The sequence below is a fragment of the Adiantum capillus-veneris genome, chromosome 16 (assembly GCF_014529385.1).
Source record: "Adiantum capillus-veneris isolate H3 chromosome 16, ASM1452938v2, whole genome shotgun sequence".
Lineage (NCBI taxonomy): Eukaryota > Viridiplantae > Streptophyta > Polypodiopsida > Polypodiales > Pteridaceae > Adiantum > Adiantum capillus-veneris.
In genome coordinates, this window is record NC_140946.1 from 131404400 (window position 1) to 131414984 (window position 10585).

Below are 10585 nucleotides of genomic sequence, written 5' to 3' on the forward strand. Positions count from 1 at the left end.
AATGGAGAAAGAGCTAGAGAGAGGTTCAGTGAAGGTGTTGGCAATGGACGAGCTACCAGACATTTGTCCAATAGTAGATGTGTGGCATAAAAGGAAAAATTTGGGACAAGGTTATGTGGATGGCAGAGCCCAAATATGCGTCATAACACACTCATGCGTTGAGAAGATGGGTCTCACAGTGGCTGGGGTGTCAGGTTTTTGGATCAGATTGGCAAACCATCAAAAAGTAAAATGCTTGGGTGTTGTAAAGAGCTTAGAAGTGGAGGCATATGATGCAAAGGCAGTGGTTGATTTTCATGTGATGCCAGCAGGGTTGGGAGCATATCCTATTATACTGGGCAGACCATGGTTACGTGCAGTGGGAGCTGTTCAAGATTGGCGACATGGTACGATTAGCCTCTATGGAAAGACATGTACCAAGAAGCTTTATAATATGGACACAAGGAAACGATTAGAGGAGCTTTATGAAGATGAGGATGAGTCTAGTGATGAAGACTCTTCCACGGTGATAGATGAGGACAATGATAGCACTACCAGCAGTGATGAGGATGCTGATGTTGCATTTCTTTTGATGGATAAAGAAATCCAGGAGTGTGGTTTAGTCGCATTTGCGAATGAGGTTGAAGATGAAAGTGAAGGGCCTTATGAAGTGATTGAAGGGCTGATGCAAACCAAGGTTGAGTTGTCAAAGAAGTAGGAATTGATGACACAAATGATTAGTGGAGACCTCTCAGCTATGGAGAAGGATATATTTTTGCATATGCTGGCTAGTTTTCCTGATTTGTTCATTACTTCATATGAAGAGATCAGAGGGTTCAAGGGTGAAGAGATGCATATAGATCTGAAAGAAGGTGCTAAGCCAGTGCGGCAAAGGCTAAGAAGGATGGGTCAAGAGCAAATGGAAGCCTTGCGGGTAGAGGTGGACAAGTTATTGAAGGCAGGGTTCATAGTTCCAGTGGAGACCACAGAATGGGTGAGTCCAGTTGTGGTCAGTCCAAAGAAGGATGGGAAGTGGAGAATTTGTGTGGAATTTAAACCCTTAAACGCTGCCACTAAGAAGAACCCATATCCTCTTCCATTCATCGATCAGATCTTAGATTCAGTGGCAGGTTATGAGAGGTACAGTGTGTGTGATGGTTTTTCAGGCTATTTTCAATTGAAGATTGCTCTTAAAGACCGCACAAAGACAACTTTTATTCCGCCATGGGGCTGCTATTGCTACACAGTATTGCCATTTGGGTTGTCAAATGGACCTTCCTTCTATCAAGAGAGAGCAAATTGGGTGTTGGAACCATTCATTGGTAGTTGTGTTAAAGCTTTTATGGATGACTTCTGTGTCTATAGCAGTAGGGCTGATCACCATGAGAAGCTGCAGATGGTATTGGCTCGATATGATGAATGTGGAGGACAACTAAATCCAAAGAAATGTCATCTAGCACAGCCAAGGGTGAAGTTATTGGGCCACATGGTGTCAGAAAATGGCATTGAGGCTGATCCAGAAAAGGTTAAGTCTATTATTCTTCTTCCATCACCTACGAGTACGAAGCAATTGGCAACCTTTATACACAAAGTGAAGTACATGGCACGGTTTATTCCATTGTCTTCGCAGCTTCTTTATCCATTACAGCAAGTGGCAAAGCATGATCCATTGCAATGGGATGACAAGTGTGAAGAAGTGTTTCAAGAGGTGAAAGAGGTGTTAGGGGGGTTGTCAGCCATGCAGGCTCCTGATTGGGAGAAAGTTTTTTATGTAAATCCATCAGTAGGGGATGATGCCATTGGAGCCATGCTATTGCAAAAGGGGAAGGGCAGCCATTATATGAGGCCAGTGTATTGTGCAAGCCGAGTGAAGTTGGTAGCGGAGAGAAAGTTATCGGAAGTAGAGCTAGTGATGGCCAGTGTAATATTTGCTTGTCGACGATTTCGTCATTACTTGCTACCACGGCCTTTTTTTTTCTTGACGAGTTATGCCTTTTTGCCACAGTTAATTAATGGCACTAACATGTCAAATGTGGTCAAGAAATGGGTAATTGAGCTGCAAGAGTTTGAGTTCTCTTTTCTAGTGGAAGATAGTACAAGGGCTACCCTAGCTGATTTGTTGACCTACAAGGAGAATCCCCTTATTGTTAAGGAAGAGGTGGTGAGAAAGGTAGTTGAAGAAGTGCCACAGATCAGCCATGCACATGTGTTGTTCTTTGATGGTTCATACAGAAAGAGCCACGATGCAGCTTGAGGGGGTTTATCACTTTATGATCCAGAGGGGAAGCTAGTATGCAAGAGAGGGTTCAAATTGGATGCGCATAGTAACAATGAGGCTGAATATGCTACATTGGAAGCCGGATTACACATTTGTTTGAAGCATGGGATTCAAAGGTTGAGCATAAAAGGTGATGCCTTGTTAGTGGTATAGCAAGTGCTGGGTGTGTGGAAGAGCAAGAACACCTCATTGAAGGAAATGTGCTTTAGAATTAAAGGCCTGTTAAAAAAGTTTGAAGCATGGAGCATTAGACACATTGAACGTGCTCTAAATGGAGAGGCACATGAAGCAGCTCAAGGCATGATTGGGGAGCTATTTGTGTTGAGGACCAATTTACCTCTTTATCATGGCCGGGAAAGTTTGGCTCAAGAAGAGGAGTTTTTGCTAACAGGAATCATTCCAAAGGAGATTCAGAAGTCTAAGAAGTATGGCTTTGTGCGTAGAGCATACAGGTACAAATTGATTGGTGATGTCTTATACATGAAAGGGGCTGATCTCGTGTTGAGACGTGTACCTTGGCGGGAGGAGCTTTACAGAGTGTTGGAAGAGAATCATGAAGGCGCATGTGGTGGCCATTTTGCTCTAAAGATCACCTTGCATAAGATTTTGCAAGAGGGGTATGTATGGCCTAGTTTGCACAAGGATGTTCACCATTGGTGTAGGTCTTGCAATAGGTGTCAAGCATTTGGGAAGAGAGTGTTGAAGCCAGAGCTACGAAAAACCATTATGGCGTTTGATGTGTTTGAAAAGTGGGGGATTGATGCAATAGGCCCGTTACCTATCACAAGCAGGGGCAAAAGCTATATTTTGACTGTAGTGGACTATCTTTCTAGATGGGCAGAGGCTATAGCAGTAAAACAGATCACTGCAAAGGATGTGGCAAAATTTGTGTATGATGAAATATGTTGCAAGTTTGGGGTGCCATTAGAGCTATTTAGAGCTAAACTGCTAGACTTCTTATGCACAAAGATGAAGATTAGGCACCAGCATACCACTCCTTATTACCCACAGTGTAATGGCTTAAATGAAAGATTCAATGGTGAGTTGGTACAGATTCTTTCGAAAGTGACAGAGCACCAAGGAAAGAATTGGGATTTGGAATTGCCTAGTGCATTATGGGCTTACCGTACTTCAGTGAAGACAGGTACAGGGTTTACTCCATTTCATTTGGTGTATGGAAAGGAAGCACTATTGCCTGTGGAGGTAGAGTTGCCTGCGGTCAAGATGTTAGAGAAGTTGCTTGGGTCGCCTAGTGATGCATTCAAAGAGAGGCTCTTGCAGTTACAAGAGGTCCAGTTGGATAGGATGAGCGCATTGGAGCATTATGGGCAGATGCAAGATAAGGCTTTGGCAAAGATAAATGAAAAGGTTAAAAGTAAGGGTATCAAGAAACATGACTTGGTTTTGCGCTACAACAGTAAGCTGGACAACACCTTCCAAAAGAAGTTTCAAATTAAGTGGGAAGGCCCTTTCAAGGTAGTGGAGTGTTTTCCAAATGGCACATATCAGCTGGCTAACCTGGATGGTGTTCTACATAAGTCAAGGGTAAATGGATTGCGTCTTAAATTGTATCATGCTAGATTGATGATGGTGGAGCAAGATGAGCTGTCTGTGGAGCAAGCAATGTTGGTGAAGGATGAGGAGACCTGTGATGCGGCGAGTCTCATATCTCTCTTTGCTGCTGCTGATCATGAATGATCTAGCAGGCTAGGGGATGGGCAAATTATGTCAGGAGTTTTTTGGAGCAAGGGATTGCGCATATGTACATACACATGCATGGTGCATCGAATAAAGGATTACCCAATTTCCATAGCCAGGTGGTTACGTGGGGCCCACATGTGTACAGGTAGGACATCATGTACATAGTGCAGCGATTTTCACTATTATCAATACTAGTGTGTTTTTTCTACAATAAGGAGGAGTTGGTAGCGCGTAAAACTTCTCGAGGAAGCTATCCGCGGGCCGACGACGTGAGGTCAGCAGGTGCGTCAGATGGCATCTAGTGGCGTCAGGAGGGCGAATGAAGTCAATATTTGCACGCGGATGAGGACGGACACAACGTGGGTGTTTTCTGGTGAGAGTTATGCAGAAAGGTCATCATGAGGACCACTTTTTGGGGCCACTTCACGTGGTGGCGAGATGCATTATTGGAAAAAATCTGAGTGCCAGGTGTGCGAATGATGCAAAAAGGTGACAACTATGCACGGCGAGGTCAGTTTTTGGCCTTTTCGGGGTCCGTTTGAGGTCATCTAAAAGGCCAAGGGTGCCCAAGTAATAAATCTAAGTGTGGGAACTGAAAAAACTGAGAGAAGACCAGAAAAAACGTGGAGAAGAGAGGAGGAACAGCTGCAGCTGTGTTTTTGCTCATTTTGGAGCCTGTTTTGGCCGTAAACTGCTCATCCGAGGTCGGATTTGAGCACTTTGACATTGTAGACTGGGGTTTTGGGCCGTTCCGGACGCGATGGCGCTGTCCATTTTGCCAAATTCCTCACTATTTTTCTGCTATTTTTCTGTGTAATCTTCTCCGGTGAGTGAAGCTTCTTCTCCAATTTGTGATTGTATCTGGATTATTTTACCCATATTGTGTGAGCTGTTTGCCCCATTGGTGTTGGCCCAAGCTCATTTGTATCTAAACATCAGAAGTTCTCCTCTTTTGAGCTGAGTTTTTGTGTGTGTGTGTGTCTGTGTGGAGTGGGCAAGTGGATAGTCTCTCTCCTCTCACTCCAGAGGTGTGTTCCCTGTCTCGGCCAGGTGTGTTGTGTAAGCCGAGTGGTGCCCCATAGTGTGTGTGTGTATCTTCCCAAGAGTGTGTGTCGGGTCGTTATAGAGGCGCTGTGTGTGTTTTCATCCCGCTCACAGCGTGTAAGTGGTGTACGCAATAGGTTATGAATAACCGACACAAGATTAATACATTGACAAGAACAAGCTTGGGTATTGGCATACTTATACATACGGTTTGGCATTCATGTACAAAAGCATAAGCACATAAACACATTGAAGCATCGTATTGGCATATAAACCGGTTGTATAATATGCATAATTTAAAAGCTGTATCATAGGACTAATATCTCTGCACAAAATTATGTGACATATGAAGGTAACAGTTTCAAGTGGTGCATTACCTTGAGCACTAGGTGGGAAAGAGGAGCACTACAGATGTCTACTGCAAGCAATAACCAGGTGAATTGGTACAGAAAGCCTCGAGTAGAATTGTTTTTAAGCAATGATGTTAGAAAGAAAAGTTTTTCTCCTTATCTACTTTTCTTTATGATTACTATCTAGCATAAAAATGTATCGAAGATTTGAAAGAGGGTATATGACAACCTCCTGTGAGGACAGATGTCATTGTGTAAGATTGATTTTTTTGAAAAAAGAAAGGTTTTACAAACAAAATGTTGCCAAAATTTTCACAGATTAGATATACTTATAAATTGGAATGCTGACTTATAAACCATAGAGATAAGGATGCCCCTAAAACAACATCTAGTATAATATCTAAGAATGCTAAACTCATATGTGTAACCATTGGTGACAAACAGGGGTACAGGCATACAGCTAGGATGAGTATCACTTGAGATGTATTTAAGCTACAACAGATTCGGGACAAGCTCATGGCAGCACATAAAGGGAAAAAGAGAACCAAGCCAATAGCAATTAGAGACCCCATCTCCAAGCCGTGTAAACCCATAAAAATTTTCACTGACCGTAATCGACCCTACTTGCATAGATGAGCAAAAGAAAACATAACATATGATTAGGAGTAAGGTTGGGGTCCAGGGTGTGATAGCAATAACAAGCAGTGGGGATTGCTTGATATACCTATCACCCATTTAGTGCAAATTAATTCTAATTAATTGTACTTGTGGTTGGTTGGCAAGTAAAGATCCTTGCTTTCATCTAATAGGAGTTTCGGCTTAAAGCTCCTACTTTTTCATGTATCGAGGTATCTTGTTATAAGTTTTATATCAAAAAATTCTACTTTGCTTTGTTCTTTACACAATATGGTAATTGCAAATAGTATTTAAGTTTTCTCAGTATATGATTCTAAATGATGGGATTTTACAATCAAACACGCACACACACACACACACACACACACACACACACACACACACACACACACACACACACACACACACACACACACACACACACACACTCACACTCGAGTAGACAAGTACCACAGTCAACCCATATTATCAAGCACATAAACACACAAAATATCACACTAATTGTTTTTTAAGAAGGACACAAGTATTGAGGACATGACACCAGAAATGTACTTATTTTTTTCAGGCAACTACGTTACTAGAGCAGAGGACTGATGGACGAAAGTGTCGACAAAGTATGGCACAGTACACAAGAGAAATTTGTAATAGATAAACAAACCATACGTTTTTTTTGGATTGGAACAATTTCTTTTGTACGTTTTATGCTTCAGTGTAAGACAACAAAATAATGTACAAACTCGTGATTAAACAGTCCTCAATTTGTAGTAACAATAGTAGGGGTTTTTAAAATCAGTGGACATAATACCCAAAAGAAAAAGACTTGCAAAGTCCGAGTTAATATATAGTAATCGGTTTTTTTCAAAATTCAATAAGGAATTTTTACTATAAAAATTCAAATGAAATGATTTGCCCTGAGTAATTTTTAAAATACATGTCCATAGGTTCAAAGATATTATATCTTCTTTTGATACTAGTCTGATAAGGTCAAGCCAAAAAAATCAAGGTAAACCCAGTGAGCGGTGCCACTGGGTGCCCGTAATAAAACAAAAAAAGCCAGCGAGAAACATAAATGCACCAAACCTACTGTGGCTATATAATTAGCATGCGTTGAGGCTTTCTAACGCAAGGCAGTAGCGCATGCACTCACGGTGAGAGTCTATACTGCGTAGTCTATTGATATCGCTACACACCATCTACACCTAGCGCAAAGGGAAGAGAGAAAGAAATAGAACATTGCATAAAACCTTGTTTTGTAACTTGCAAATGGATATGGTTTGTATCAACACTACCAAATAGCTTGTACAAAAACCAACCCAATGCGTAGTGAATGCTAAACATTGCCAACACGCGTGCACACACACACACACACACACACACACACACACACACACACACACACACACACACACACACACACACACACACACACACACACACACACACACAGTCTTAGGGTGTGGGAGCCCTCTCACCACAATACCCGCTTACAATGGATACCAATTTGGCAATGAAAACACAGTAAGAACTTTCTCAAACAAGCTCAAATGATAGAACTTAAAAGACACAAATCACCTTGCATTTTCCATAGAGTTTGGGACCATCTCATCGGTCAAAAAGATACTTGGGGAGCCATAATTGACCTTAGGAATGCGGGTTGTATGGAGCAATATTGGCCGCCACAGACAACACCCGATGGATTGATAAAGCTCCCTAAAGCACCATGGATTTTGATAGGAGGCCAGTAATGCAAAGTAAAAGAGATCGTTTGATCCGTGCATATGTCCACTGGAATAATGCAGTCGCTCCAAACATGGAAGCATCATCATTAGCACCTTCATGTGCAAAATCAAAGCTATCAATGTTCATTCTACTCTCTTGGTTATTGTCAGCCATGTTAATGACATTTTGAGTACTTACTTAGTGTATGCTTTGGAAATTCACAACCTTAGTTGCGACTCCTCTTAGCCTTTGAAAATCGGCACTTAAGTATCTACACCCACGGCTTGAAGTGGTTGATTATAGAGAGTAGTGGAGTGGATCTAATATTTCAGAATTGCCGAGGGCTAGCTCCTTTTGGACTTCTTACGGCTCAATAATGGTAAATCCGTAGGCAAGTCTAAAAAGACCCCATTATTAAGTCCAAATCTCTTGAGAGGTGTGCACCATATCCCACATAGTGGGCTCAACAAAACCGATAATAGATCCCAGTCCCACTTACCCTAATATAATTAACAAAATCAACCATTTATAGGCTACTTAAGGACCTCTCTTAAGCAAGAAAAGAGAAACCAAATGCTCTGATACCAATGTAATGGAAATGGCCTATGAACTTGAGAGTAGCAGAAATTAGAGGAAGTAATTTTGTGGAATTACTTTGTGAGCATAGAGGGTGAACTTAATTGATGGTAGCAACATAAACATAGAATTTAGTTAACTTGGCATGAACAATACTTTTGCAAGAGAGAAAGTTTAGAGAACATGACAATAGTTGAGGACGGGATTTATGTTGAGCCGGTCCCCCCTTCGATAGGCATTTGTATTATACTTTCTCCCATCAAGAGAGACTTGGTACAATACAATCTTTGTATTCCTTGTGACCTAGGTGATGCAATGAAGATGGAAAGCTTCATGCATCACGAGTATAACATAAACTTTGTGGAAAGCATTAACTATCCTAAGCCTCAGTCCCAAGGCCTCCAAACACCTTCGAAGGTGGAGAGAGCTAGCAGGGAATGAGGGTAGGGAAGAGGAAGAAGAAAAATTTCATAGGAGAAATAATTAGTTCCTCACTTATCATCACTCTTCTTGCTAGCATACATAATAGCATAGTAATGAAGATGGAGAAGATGGCAAGCTTAAGCATTGAAGCATGTCTCTTGGTTGGATTTACATTCCATAGCCAAGAGTGTTGGTGTAGGCTCTCAACTTCTCTACTTGCTTGGAGAAGGAGATGGAGCTCTTGCACTTTGCACTTCACACAATCCCCACACAATGAGAGTATGTGTGGGAGAGTATACCCCCCAAGCATTCCCCTAGATTCCTTGGTCCACCCCCCCTTGTAGCTCATGCTTGAAGCTCATTGGACCCCTGCAAGACTGACCAATCACATGCAAGATGCATTACAAGCAACAAGGGTAGTCTTGGGACAAGTGACCCCCTTTCCCCTTTGAGAGAGAGGACTTGATAAATGCAAAAACAATTAGTTAAATCCACTAAATTATCATTGGACCCCTTGGATGGCCAACCAATAGGCTTTAGGGGCACACCATGAGGCCAACATGAGGAGGAGCTTGACAAGTGTCCCTTTTGCTTTCTTTGTACCAAGCTTGCCTTGGGTGAGGGTGTGTGTGTTGTCTCTCATCCCCCTAGCTTTAGGGCTTGCCCTCTCTCTTGTAGGGATGGGATTTCCTTAGTCATCAAGCATGACGACAAGCACCTCAAGCTTGGGCTCGGTTCCCACCTCAAGCTCAACCCTAGCTTACCTAAGGTCAAAGGAATTTTTAACACTAACCTTTGGAGGTCTTTAATGAAGCTAACCCTAAGGTCTTTAAGCTCCATTAGCTAGCCTTGCTCTTTGACATAGCATCTTTCATTTGGACCCCTTTACATTGGCCCGTGTTTAGATAGATCTGAAAGCACATGTCTATATTCTAACCCTTGTTCCCGTTTATTCTCCCACATTAAATGATCACTTTAATATAAGAAAATCATTTGGGTTGGTTAGATATTGGATTTTATGACACAATTGTTTCAGTTCCATAAACAAGTTTAAATGGAGTCATTCTCATAGTGACTTTGTAAGCAGTTCGGTATGCTCAAAATGCTTTGAAGCATGGAGTCCCATTGGTGTGGTTCCTTTTGAACAATCTTAGTAAGGATGTTTTCTATGGTTTAATTACTGCTTTTAGCATGGCCATTACAACCGGGATAATATGGCATTGAATTCTTGTGTTTGACTGAAAAGATCTCCATGAGGATCTCCATCGTATCATTAATGAAAGGAGTGTCCTTGTCTGACACTATTTCAATACGATAGCCGTATCTACACATGATATTCTCATAAATAAATGAAGTAGCAGGTAGTGTTATCTGGAAGTGCTTTAGCCTCCACCCATTTGCTGACATAGCACATAGCCATAATAATGTACTTGTTCTTTCTGGGAGTCACGTTCTTGAACAGTCTCATGAAGTCAAGTCCCCATTTCATAAAAACTCCTAGTGGCTGAATTGGAGTCAGAGGTGTCATATCAACTGATGTAGGTCTACCCATCCTTTGGCATACAGGACATGTTTTACAAAAAGTCATGACATCTACCATCATTGATTGCCACCATAATCTAGCTTGAAGGATTTTCTTATATATAATGTCAGTCGAAAAATGACCGTCTACATCATCATTATGAGCCTCAATGAGACAACCAACAAATTTGTCCTTTTAATAGCACACATCGCCGAAGTACACCATCAATACCCAATCTATAAGGCGCTCCAGCAATAATGGTGAGCTTTAGACTTCGAATAATTAGTGCCTTTTCTTATTTTGAGGCCAATATTTTGGGAATTTTCCTAGCTAAAGGAAATCATAGACATCTTGCCA